Here is a 13,064-nt window from a genome sequence, read left to right as displayed (position 1 = left end):
CAAATCACAGTTGAGAAAAAATACAGAAACACAGAACTGCCGGCACTGTTATTTAAATGCTCAAAACTAACTTGAAACCCTATTAACTACCAAACTTTTACAAAATAAGAGCAGCAGAATCACCTATTAAATTTAGCAACCTATCCTGAAATTTCATTATTTGTAAAGAATGGAAAAATATGTTTACAAGCATTAAAATTGATATTCTTTAATGATGTGGTTAATAATCTTAGGCCATTTAGTGCTTGTAGATTTAGGGCATTATTTTTAATGTTCAGTTGAAACCATGAAGGGCATGTCTGGGCATTGTAACAAACAAACAGACCTCTGTTAACTTTCTAGGGTGGTGCTTAATTTACTTTTATACTGCAGTAATCAATGAGAGAAATAGAAAATGAACAGTGGAAAAACTCCACATAGATTTGGAAAAGAGCCACTGAAAACAAACTGCACTTGTGCTTTGTATTTAATTTAAGATAGTAAAATAGTTGAAACAGTTTAAGAAAATAATTTCTCAGCTATAGATTATGAATCCATGTTCATATAAAAAGAAATCCAAATGCATTGCACAAGATAAGAATATTATAAGCAGCTCAGGTAGTCGGGGAGGTTCCTTACTTCATACTAACACATCTCCCGAGATACAAGTGTCTATTGTAGTACCGTGTCATGATCAGGAAACTTGGTTTTCTCTGATTAAAAATTGCAGATTCTCTGATAAAACCCCCCAAATTCTTTGCCTAAAAATAAAAAATCTGTTTTTCCATCATTAAAATGAAACACCACTATATATAGGTATCAGTTAAACACAACGTTTAATGATGAATTTACCATTTTAAAGCAATTTGGAAGCCCGCCAGTGCCTCAATCATTGTAATAAATTCTAAATACCTATATATACTGGTGTTTGATTTTGGTTTTTTTAACATAAAAGATCAGAACTCCTCCTTCCCCCTTTGTTCACCAGGACATGGGTCTGGCTGTGGCTGTCCCCCTACATATTTTGTGGCATTAGAGTAGCCCTAATATGCTGGTGCCCTGCCCATGCTGTTGAACTCTTGGAGTCTTTTACTGCACAACATGCTTTGTAGTCTTTAATAGGGCTGTGCAGGGCTTCAGTTGCCAATTTAATTCAGAGAAGATTCGTCCTGATTCAGCAGCTGAATCTGAATGGAATTGGGAGACCCATTAAAAAGTCTGAATAGAACCCAAAGCCTCCAAATCAATTTGAAAAAGATTCAGAGAGATTCAGAGATTCAGATCAGCCAGGGAGAGGCAAGCACAGCTGGGTGGCTGCAGGTTCTCCCACAGCTCCTCTGGCTGTGCCTGCCTCTACACAGGCAGGGGGAGCCATGGGAGAAGCCCCCATGGCTTCCCTGCCCAGCCCCATGCCCCGCCTGGCCTCAGGCTCCTGGCACTTTAAAAAAAAAGAAAAGAAAAAGCCTGCATTCACTGGCTGTAGCACCAATGATTAGGGCCACTAGGGGCTCATGGCAAAGTCCCCCTGTGCAGTGTGGGGCAGTGGGGATCACCCTCTCTATCCCCACACCTCACACCCGTGCAGCAGGAAACTCTGAAACAGGAAACTCTGAGACAGATTCGGCTGAATTGAAATGGAACAGTGATCTGAAACACCGAAACAAATCACTTGTCCCTCCAAGACAGCCGAATCTGAAATGGAAATGAAACATAGCTGTTTCACACAGTGCTTGTCTTTAATCCTGACTTTTCTGTGAGCACTTTCCAATTTGTCAACATCTGTCTTGAACTGGGGACATCACAACCAGTTACAATGTTCCTACATTATTCCAACTTGTGGTACAATAATGCTTAAGAGCAAAAGTCAATGATCTGGGCCTAAAGTTTTGTAGACACTGTACTAACTCAGAACTTTCTGTTAATATATGCCAATACCCTATTAGCTTTGGGTTTCCCCCCACCCCCCCAAAAAATACACTGTTGATTCATATTCAGCTTGTGAATTATAATCGCCAGATCTTGTTCCTCAGTATTATAGTCTAGCCAGTTATTTGCCACGTTATATTTGCTTATTTGATTGTTCCATCCTAAGTGTCATACTTTACATTTGTCCTTATTAAATTTTATCTGATTTATTTCAGTCCATGTTTTTCAGGGTTATTTAGAATGCTAATACTCTCCTCTAGGATAGGGACAGAAGTTACACATAAACCAGTATAAGTGATCAGAAAGTGGTTCAAATCCGTAATACAACAGAAGTTCAGTGCACATAAATTGCATTAAAAATGGCCAAAACCAGTTTAAAACAAACCTGGATGGATGTAGTATCAGACTTAACTGATTTAGGTTAAACCAGTTTATTGAACTTCTGTCCCATATTCCCTCTGTGTACAAATTAACTCACAGTCCTTCAGCATCCCAGGATGCTTTGCACCTCCCTGCAAACCCCACCCCCCTTCATAGGGTGGGTGGGCTAGCTTTGGCCCAAGCTGTCTGCTCCAGCTGAGCAGGGAGGCATGCTTTCGTGCGCCTGGCTTCTCGCCTGAGCTACTGCAGGCATGTGGCTGCATTTCTGGAATTAAAAGTGACTGTCTGTTCACTTGCTTTTCAATTCAATCTACTCAGCTTAGGCTAACCTGCAAAGATTGAATCAATTCAGCCTTGGGCTTTTAAACTATAGGTACTTAGCTGTAATGTGCCTGCTCCTCCCCCCTTCCCCTCCCCCCAACCCACTTGTTGTCATCCACAATTTACAAACTAAGGCAAAAACTTTGAACATCCTTCCTGGTTTGTATGCTTTATGCAGCAGAACCTTCCATTGCTGCTGTATTCAGGATCTTTGCATGGCCCTCAGGATTTGTCTCTAGGTAATACCATTCAGATTTAAATCTGGCTGGTTCTTCATGCCCAGTTATAGATGGTACATGCATGCATGAAACAGGGAGGGGCAGATTCTAGGGACCCCCCGATTGGGGATCATGGAATGGAGGGGTAACTCAGGGAGGGAGTTTTAAACTTTAGGACTAGAAGAGACAGAGAGGCTTCTGAGGCAAATCTAGAGAGGGGACTAGACTCCTGAGGTTCCTTTCAGTGTAAGCCACAGTGGGTACATTTACACATGCATTTAAGCATGACTAATTTTAATGTGCATTAAACTAATGCACATTAAGCGATTTTTAGCAGGTGTCTACACATGTAGGGGCTGGGCACTAAAGTTAGTGGACTTGACACTAAAATTAGTGCCAAGTCCCTGCAGCCTTGCTATGTGCTCCTAGTGGCTGGGCAGACCCAGCACTAAAGTTAGTGCTAGGTCACGTCTACACATGCATAAATGTGCTTTAACTAATCGCACCTAAATTTAATACCTATATTTGCAGGTATCAAATTTAGATGTGATTAGCCTAATTTTGCCATTTTAATGCACATTAAGGATGTGCACATGTAGATGTGTGTCTGTAATATGTATTAAATCGGGTTAATGTGCATTAACGTGTATCACGTAGATGCGCCCAGTGAGCATTATATGCCCAGAGCCAAGAGGGTATGAGTTTATTAATATCCCCAGTTCAGTTTCTATTATGCTGATAAAGATGGTGGCGTCACAAAACATTGAAAATATTTCTAATATGTTTTTAAAATATCACTTTGCAGAGCTAATTTCACATGTCTGAATAATAGTTGAGTGGTTTTGCCAAAATGTCATGCAGCTTAGCAAGCCAAGTCATTCAACTTTCCAGCTTGGTGAATTATTGAAAACCAAGAAGCACTACCATTTGATGTCTTTGCAGAAACTAAAATAATTTTCTTATGTTTTGGTAGAACACTACAGGAAATGTCTGAAAGGCAAGGATTTTTTTGTGATGTTATTGATTTCTAGGATAGCACTGGAGAGCTGCAAGCTCTCTCAACTCTGTAGTTGATTCAATAAAAGATATTACAAAAAATGATCACCTCAAGAAGTGTTCTTAACACTTGATTGAAAATAAGCTATGGATGTTAATGGTTACACTTTTACAAATATTTACATGACTCTACCTGAAATTTCAAATACATTAGAAAAAACTGAGAAGTTGGAATTCAGATTTTGATCTGAACTTCCCCAAAATGTGAACAGAGAAGTTGATTTAAAAATACTGGAAGTCAATTTTTCATGAATTATTGCCTTGTTGCTAATTTCATAACACAGAACACTCACAAGGTTTTTTCCTGTATGTCTTTTACTTTATAGATTTAGCTCTTGTCTACTCCTGATTATACCAGGGTGACCAATGCTATATCAGAAAAGACAAGAAACTAAACACAACATTAATGATAGAGAAAGGGATTTATTTTCAATCAGGGTTTCCGTGGGGTAATATTAAGACTAAAGGTCCAGCTGCACCTAGCAGCTCATTGGGTTAGTATGGCTAAGACAAATCAGTTTATGTAGCCAAGAGCACACAGGGGTGTGTTGTGGTTAGCATGAGTCTTTAACTCCGCAGCCCAAATGATCATTTACAACTGAGTATGGCCTTCAGCAGAGCCCTGAAGCAAGGCTTAAGTTCTCACTTTTGGAGCTGCAGTCTTCTGTGGTACCATACACATTCCCCATGCCTTTTCCCCTCATTGGTATGAATTATAATTTGCATTTGAAAGTCAAGATAAGCCCTGATAGTGCAAGGAACTTTTTTTACATGAGGGTGTATACAAGAAGTAAAGAGTTGCACTGCTGGAGATGCACATGGTGCTAACTCTACTGTCCTCCAAAACAGGCAAGACTAAAGCTCTTTGTTTTTGTTAACACCTAATTGACACTTGAAAGGGTGATTCTGGTAAAGATTTAACACTCTCACCCTTTGGCCATTGTGTCAGAACTCAAGATATGCCAATAAATTTTTAAAAAATTTGATGGCTCAACTGAAAACAAAAACCAAAGAAGTTTTGTTTTCTTTTAATTTATTTCTTTAAAAAAAAGCTTTTTCTTCAGTAAATTTAAGCAAATTGTTAAGCAAATTTTCATTTTTAATGAAAAATGAATAGCTCAAAATGTTTCATTTTGACACTATTTTTATTTTTTCACTTTGTTTATTTTTATTACAATACAATTAACTTGACAATAATTTATTAATAGTTTTTCATAAGCCCACATATACATTTCTTTGGCAAATGAAATATTTAATTGATACCTTTTGCCTTGGTCTAGGTATGTGCACTTTATCATGACCTCCTGAATTTCTAACCAACGAGAAGAGGAAAAAAGAAAAAAAGGAAACTAGATTTGACAATCTGATATTTCTTAAGTGAAAGGCATCCAGAAAAAAGGAACATAGGCTTTAAAACTATTTAGAAAATTACAGTATTGTAGCTAATTTTTATACTATTTACAATGCTGATAAATGCAATATTTTTAGATGCAGAAACAGTAGATTACTCAAGAATTCAGTACTTGCTTCTGGTGAGTAACTCAGAATCAAAGTAGCAGGGACTTTTAAAAAGTTATGATGTAATCTTTGTCTCTTCATTGTAAGCAATGGTTTGTGTTGCAACCTTTGTCTGTTTTTAGCGGTAAAACTTCAATGTTTAGTACATAAAGTTTTCACAGCAACAGTAGCACACTTCCCTAGCCATTCAATATTTCATAACTTTGCCAGTGACAAACTCTGTGTTCACACAGTAATCACTTATGACTTAATATGGATTCAGTTTCTTGTTCCTCTTTTATTTTTAGTCAGCTTTGCCAACTGGAAAGTTTCTCTTTGTTCTCTAACTACAGGCCATAGGAGTCTTCTGTTCAGAAGTCTTTTCAGAGCAAATGTAGCTATCACTTCTAAAACCACAGAAGCTCTTCCCATCCTTGTGCCTGGCACAGAGATGGAACAGGACAAAATGAAGGTATCTTTATTCTGTTTCTGGGGTGCAGCTACATGTGCCCCCCATGAAGCAGTTGTTAGTGTGTTAGTACTAGTTCATTGTTGTGTGTCCCAAGAGAATGCAGCACCACCAGGAATAGTTATTGACAATCACAGCATTGAGTTCACTGAGTTCATTTGACAGTAAAGGCAGTTTCCCCTACTAAGTAGCCTTTCAAAGCCCCTGCCTCAGCCAGGTAACGATGTTGACCTAGAAGTCTTACAGAGGTCCCTATCTTAACTATTGATGTCAAGTATGTGACCTGAGGGAGTTGTCTGCTAGGATACCAATCGAGACAACCAATGGACCTCAGCATGTGACCTCATAAAAGCCTGCTTCTCCACATTAAGACCATCTGTACTAGAGATGCTGAACCAGAAGCTCTACACAGATGTGGGTTTGACAAACAGAGGTGAAGAAGAGCAAGTTTACAGACTACTGATAAAAACTTGAGCCTTGGTTTCAACACAGGAAGCAAAGCTGCTAGAGTTAGTGACTTTATAGAGGCCTGAGACTTGTCATCGGTCCAGCAAGCTAGAGATAATGAGCAGGGATGAAAATAAGAGGTGCCACATGGCAGTGCAATTTCCCCTCAGCTGCTTTCACCAGGGAGAGAGTTCCCTCACAGCTCCTTTTGGTCCTCCCTAGATGATGGCTGTCGCTATACTTCCTGCAGAAGAAGAAAGTTCCAAATGAGGATTTTTCCATCTCACATTTCTGTATTATCTGCATATGCTGCCTAAGTACAGTTCTTGGGTGTTTGTTTCCCCTTGCAGTGCAAAAATAATGAACAATTCTATCATTTAAACATTCACAATTAGGCTTCAGGACAAGCATACACTGAGGAAGAAAAGGAGCTCTTAACTCTTCTATTAGAGCAATTCTACCTGTCCACAGAACCCTAAGAGGGGATACGGAAGGGAGTAATGATGCCCTGTATAAGATCACAAAAGCTATCTCCCACGCATCAAACCACTGGTCATCCACTGGCCATCACCAGGCCAGTAGAAGAGGGGTTAGGAACTGTCTTCATGAGAAGATAGAAGATTAGATCTTTTAACAAGTACAGTTTTTCATTCCTTGCTCAGGTTTATGCTACATTTCACACATCCCTATCAGGCCTTTACTGAAGCTTAGAGTAGTCCCAGGCATCTGAGGCATTGCTCCAGAATATGACTGTAAGGTCACATCTATACCTGATGCTACATCACCATAGCGATGTGCTACAGTGATGTAGTGTTGGCAGGCATAATTTGTGATACCAATACTATGTTGCTGCAGTGGTGAGCTACTTTTCTATAGCACATCATTATAACAATGTATAACTGTGCACTGACGGGATAGTGTAGTAATGGCTGTTATTGCTCTGTCATTTATTACTTCCTAAAGCTGGTGCTGCATCCTCTTGGGACACACAACAATGAACTTGTTGGCTGCATCCAGACAAGCAGGGGCATGTGTGTGTAGCAGCACAAAGTACTAAATGACAGCACAGTAACAACTGCACCATGGAAGCACATGTAGGTGCGCCCCAGAAGTAGAATAAAGGTACCTTCATTTTGTTCTGCTCCATCTCTGTGCCAAACACAGGGATGGGAAGGACTTCTGTGGCTTTAGAAGTGATAGCTATATTTGCTCTGAAAAGAGCCATGAACTAGGTATCCTACTGCCTGTAGCTAGAAAGCAAAGAAAAACTTTCCAGTTTACAAAGTTGACTAAAAATTAAAAGGGGAACTAGAAACTGAATCCTGATTAAGTCATAGATGATTATTGTGTGAACACAGAGTTTGTCACTGGCAAAGTTATGAAATATTTATTGAACGCCTAGGTAAGTGTGCTACTGTCGCTGTGAGAACTAAGCTGGTACTACTAAGCTTGTGCTGCATTCCTGCTGGTGCTGCATATTCTTGGGGGACACAGCAATGAACTTGTTGGCTGTCTCCAGACAAGAAGATGTAGCCAGACAAGCACAAGCAAATTAGCAGCATGGCACACGTTTTAACATGCAAGGCTGAGGTTTGTGGCACCACAAACTGCATGTGCCTGCATGTGTGGCTATGACCAATGGATTTATAAAGCAAAGAGGAGGTAAAATCAGTTTCTATGCCCCAAAAACGAAACTGTTGAAAGCATCTAAACAGGTGCAGAGCTTAGTGTTACTAGTTTCTTTGTGGTAGAGAAGCTCAAAGGAAGAGAAAAATAGGGCTGTATAAATCCTACAGGATTTGGGTTGTGCGTCTTGAACTGATTCATATAGGGTTTATCCATCATAGCTGGCAGAGAAGCAACTCCTGCAGAAAGAAAACCCTTTGAATACAACTGCAAGGTCTTGTGTTTTTGTCCTGGTCCCAGCTAAACTTAATTAATGTGGAGCACCTTTAGGGAGAATTGAGATAGCCTGTGTTCAGCAAGCTGTTCTGGAGCCTGAGCTGAGGTTTGCAAATGGGTTAGACCCCCAATCAAGTTTGATTTCAGTTAGATTCTTTGTAAATTATTCACAAGCCTAAATAAAGCAGAGCCAGGAGTGGGTATAGGACAAAATCCTGCCACTGTCTTCCAATACAGTGGAGGGCTATTCAAGGGACATTGTTAATGCGCTATTAATAATTTTCTGAATCACTGCAGTTTTCATTCATGTCACTTCAGTAATTGCCCATTCTTCTGACAGCTTGAAACCACAGTGGTGCCTTAAGAAACTCTTCCACCTTCTTAAAGCTTTCTACTGTATCTGAAGCAATGCTCAGGGATTGCTAGGCAGCTCATGTTGTTTATTTTCTTTTTTTAATGAGCAAGAATATTTTAATATGTGTTGTAGAAACAAATAATGTAATAAAAAAATGAAACTCTCACGCCTGCCAGTGGGGATGGTTCTACTAAATTATTTTCCACTGGCTGTATTTTGATTGCTATGTCCTAAAAATAAGCTGGAAATACTGCCCACACGTCAAGATTTTGGTAAACATCTAAGCTGCTTTTAAGACAGAGAGACACACTGGTTTAAGAAAGGAAGATGTAATGTATGTGAGCCCCCGGTTGAACAAGATGACAAGATTGCTATCAGGGAGACTTGTTAGACTGTATAATAATCACCCAAAAGAAATGATAGAAGACCCATTACCTGACAACTGGACTTGGCAAAAACAGTTTAAGAGCAATCCTGCATTAGAGTACTAGTATTTTGTGACCATAAGCTCAGGGTCTTTTCCAGCTATGATTCTACAGGTATTAGTGTATGAAGACAGAAATGTTGACTTAATATCTGTGGTGCTAGTTAGCAGAATAACTTTCTCCTTGGGTGTTTAGGATGTTATGCCTGGTTAGATGTTGATATATGTATTTATTGATTAAATGCATGTAGAAATTCATTAATTTTGGAAGGTAATGGACAGAGAAGGCATTGGGTATGGAAAAGATGTATTTTGAGCCTTCCAATTCTTACAAAGCCCCTTGAGGAGAAAGTGGAATTATCACTTCATTGGCAACATTGCAGATGTTTGTTTAATGGAAAAATAGTTGAGAAGCAAGCAGGAGCACATTCCTGTTGAAGAAAAGGAGCCTTGTGCCTAGGACATTGGGGAAAGTATTCAAAAACAGTTAATCCTTATACAAAAATTATCTGCTTTGGTTTGTTAGGCAGCTGGAGTTAGATCGGCTTATTCAGTAGCAACACAATAAAGCTGGGGGGTTTTGGAACCTGATCTGGTTCTTAGTATCCCTCCAGATCAGGCTCTGTGAATGGCTGGGAGGGAAGGGGAAGGCAAGACAACACCATGTTTATTGCAACAGTAATATTTCTGTTGGATCCACACCTCTTCCTCCTCTGCCCTTCATGGCTTATCTTTGCATCTCACTGAGCCAAAATGTGTCCCATTACTTAGTAAAGATCCTGCTCACAAATGTAAGTTAAATGGGAGAATCATGTTCTGCCAAATTCAGCCTTTATATGAAAAAAAAAAATCATTAGGTTTGAGAAAGGGCATTAAAGGTAGAAAAACTCTCAGCCTAGTATTTAGGCTGCTGTTGTAGCAGAGCGAGTCTTGGGTTTCACTCCCTGCTCACAGGCCAGTTTTTGCATTTTGTTGAACTGTCTCATGCAGAATACTTTCATTCTGTTCTACGTGGAAGTGCAGCTTCAATAGGAGGGGTGCAGGACATTTCACTCAGACTAACCTATTGCTTGGTGGGGAGGAGGTGGAAGATGTAGATTTTTATCCTTTCAGGCAGTGGTGGAAGAAAACAGTGAGTCTTGCTAGCTCTTTGAAAGGGCGCAGGCTCCCCACTTCAGGAGAAGCTTCCTGCTGTGGATCGTGATTGACTGGATATACTTCCTGGCAGTCCTAGATGAGGTATATGGCAGGAGGGGTTTAAGACTCACCCCTGGGCTCTGGGCTGCTTATTAGTTAGATCCAGATCTCTGCACCTTGAGGACACTGATTTTTGCTGGTTCCTGATAATGTTGGCAGTTTTGGACTTTTTTCTGAGGTGCATAGCTCTGTATTTTATGGGAAGCATAAATGCTGCCCTGAGGGCTTTGGATTTCATTCCAGGAACCTGAAAATTAATTACTGCATTGGACAAATCTGTTGGGTTTTTTTTGTGTGGGGGGGTTGTGGCTCTAATTATAACGATCCATGGAATTCATAGACTTTCAAATTCTGACTTCCATGGAATTGCACCACTCCAGATCATTTGGACTAAGGTTTGGGGAGGCCTGTGATACTCATGAAACAAATGAAAGAGACTGACTGACTTTGTTTCTTTCTTCCTCTCTTTTTCTTTTACTATTTTGTCTTGCCTTTATGACTCCAGTAGGCTTTCTTAGCAAAATTAATATTGTGGTCTCTAGCTACTGGTAGACATTTACTTTGGAGTAGGGTATCAGAGTACTTTGCAAGATGTTAGTGGCCGCATCTGCATATGCAGTGGACTACACAGTTCTTACTGTGCAGCCATTTAGTACTTGCATAAGTAACCAGTCTTACTGTGCAGTCCCATCACTGCATGGTTATTCTTAGATGCTATTTTTAGATGCTACTGCCCGGTAGCAAAGAGATACTGTGTAGTAGCTCGTTACTGTGGTGCAGTAGCATTGCTGTCATGGTTTGTGCCCAGCGATACTACAGTGCCATAGCAATGAGCTATTGCGCCATAGCATTTCATGTAGATGCACCCACAGTGGGTCAAATTCTGTATTTCGGCCTGCACTACACAAACAAATGCTGGATCCTAATTACTGAAGAATTTAATCTTATAGATTTGGAACATCACTTATATATATATATGAGAGAGAGATGTTAATATATATTAAACAGATGCTGATATTGATATATATCTCAGCATCTGTTTAATATATTCTGTATTTAAGCCTGCATTATACAGAGTGGTGTTCTAAATCTACATGACTAGATTTATGCAGGCAATTTAATCTTAAAAAAACTGAGTCCCTAACATTTGATGAAATGAGATCTTGCTGCAGTTAATTGCATGTATACTGCTGAATTCTTATAGTTTATGTAGCATAATACCTACAGGCACAGAATTAAAGTCCTTTTTGTGGACGGCACTGTTTGAACATGTAAGAATCTCTTCCTAAGAGAGTTTGGAATCTCAATGGACAAGACAGTCAAAAGAAGACTCTTAGCCTTCGTTTTACAGATCAGGAGCTGAATATAGAGATGAAGTATTTTCACTCAGTTTACATGGGAAGAAGCCTGTAAGAGAACTGGGAATTGAACAGAATCTAGAAAATCTGGGCCTTACAGTAACCAGTACTCCTTATACAAGGTAATCAAAAGAAGATTAAGAAGGACTGAAGAGGGCAATAGCCCTGTGGAAGCTTGCTTATGGTTAAGGTGGAACTTCATCAACAGAGGCTGCATGCTAATCAACAATCCTAAAGCATAAGAGATACTGAATTTTGTCTTTTGAAACAATTGTTCCAGCTATTTAGTTGGTCTAATAAAGATATTACATTTACTCAAAGAACCTTGTCTACATCTTCTGACAGACTAGTGGCTTCAAGAGGCCTGCAGAAAGCAGGCTTTGGAAGGACTGGCATTGGCATTGTTTCTTTGTTTGGAAGACAACTGGGCATGATGTTAAGAACAGGGAGATTTACTGGGAATCATGGGCTACTCATTTGTCTGTAGACTGCTGGGGGAAAAAAAGACTAGTTTCCTACATGCCGTGTTCGGAGGCATAAAACACTCTTTAAAAATGGACTTCCTTTGTAGTACATAGAGACTTGTGCCTGGGACTTAATGTTGTGTCCATTAGTGTAATGCAATGCAAATTATTAGGTTAAGCTCCTGGAAAAAATGTACTGATGTGAGCAGTTTTTTGGAGACTTTGTTTCCAACTGATGTAAATTCTTTTGCTGAAATTAGGAAATAAAAATGTATCTTCCTTTTTCTTCCTTTAAGCTAGGCCTGTCATATGAAAAACAGATCATAAGCTTCAGCTCTAGATGAATGCTATTGCTGTCTTTTGGTGGAAGAAAAAAATTGTGCATTGGAAATGAAACTTTTAGAAACTGAGAAAGTAACAGTGATGATCAGGGATCCAAGAGGCGAGACTTATGGGGAAAGGCTGAAAGAATTAGGTTTATTTAGTCTGGAGAAGAGATGACTGAAGGGGGATTTGATAACTAGTCTTCAAATACCAGAAGGGTAGTTACAGAGAGGATGGAGATGAGCTTTTCTCCATGACAGAACTCAAGATGGAACAGGGGAAATTTAGGATGGAGATTAGGAGAAACTTTTTAACTATGCAAATGGTCAAGCACTGGAACTGGCTACCTGAAGAAACTGTGAAATCTCCATCCTTGGAAGTTTTCAAGAGCAGATTAGACAGACACTTGTCTGGAATGGTTTAGTCAGGGATGACCTTGCCTTGAGCAAGGGGCTGGACTAGATGACCATATGACATTGCTTCCAGTCCTACTTTCTTATAATCCTACTTTCTAGCAGTAACCTGGCAGAGCATCAAACACAAGGTCTCAGCAAAGGAAAGTCTAGGGTCTTTCTGAACACACACACACACACACACACACACACACACACACACACACACACACACACACACACCCCCTTTGCCTAATTCTCCACCTCCAAGCTTTACACTGATGTAACTCATTGAATTTACTCTTTCCTCTCATATCAACATGAAACAAAACTAGCCCTTGTACTTCAAATGTT

This window comes from Crocodylus siamensis, chromosome 1, assembly GCF_052110815.1.
Source record: "Crocodylus siamensis isolate JL-2025a chromosome 1, ASM5211081v1, whole genome shotgun sequence".
NCBI lineage: Eukaryota > Metazoa > Chordata > Crocodylia > Crocodylidae > Crocodylus > Crocodylus siamensis.
Note: the sequence above shows the minus strand (reverse complement) of the source record.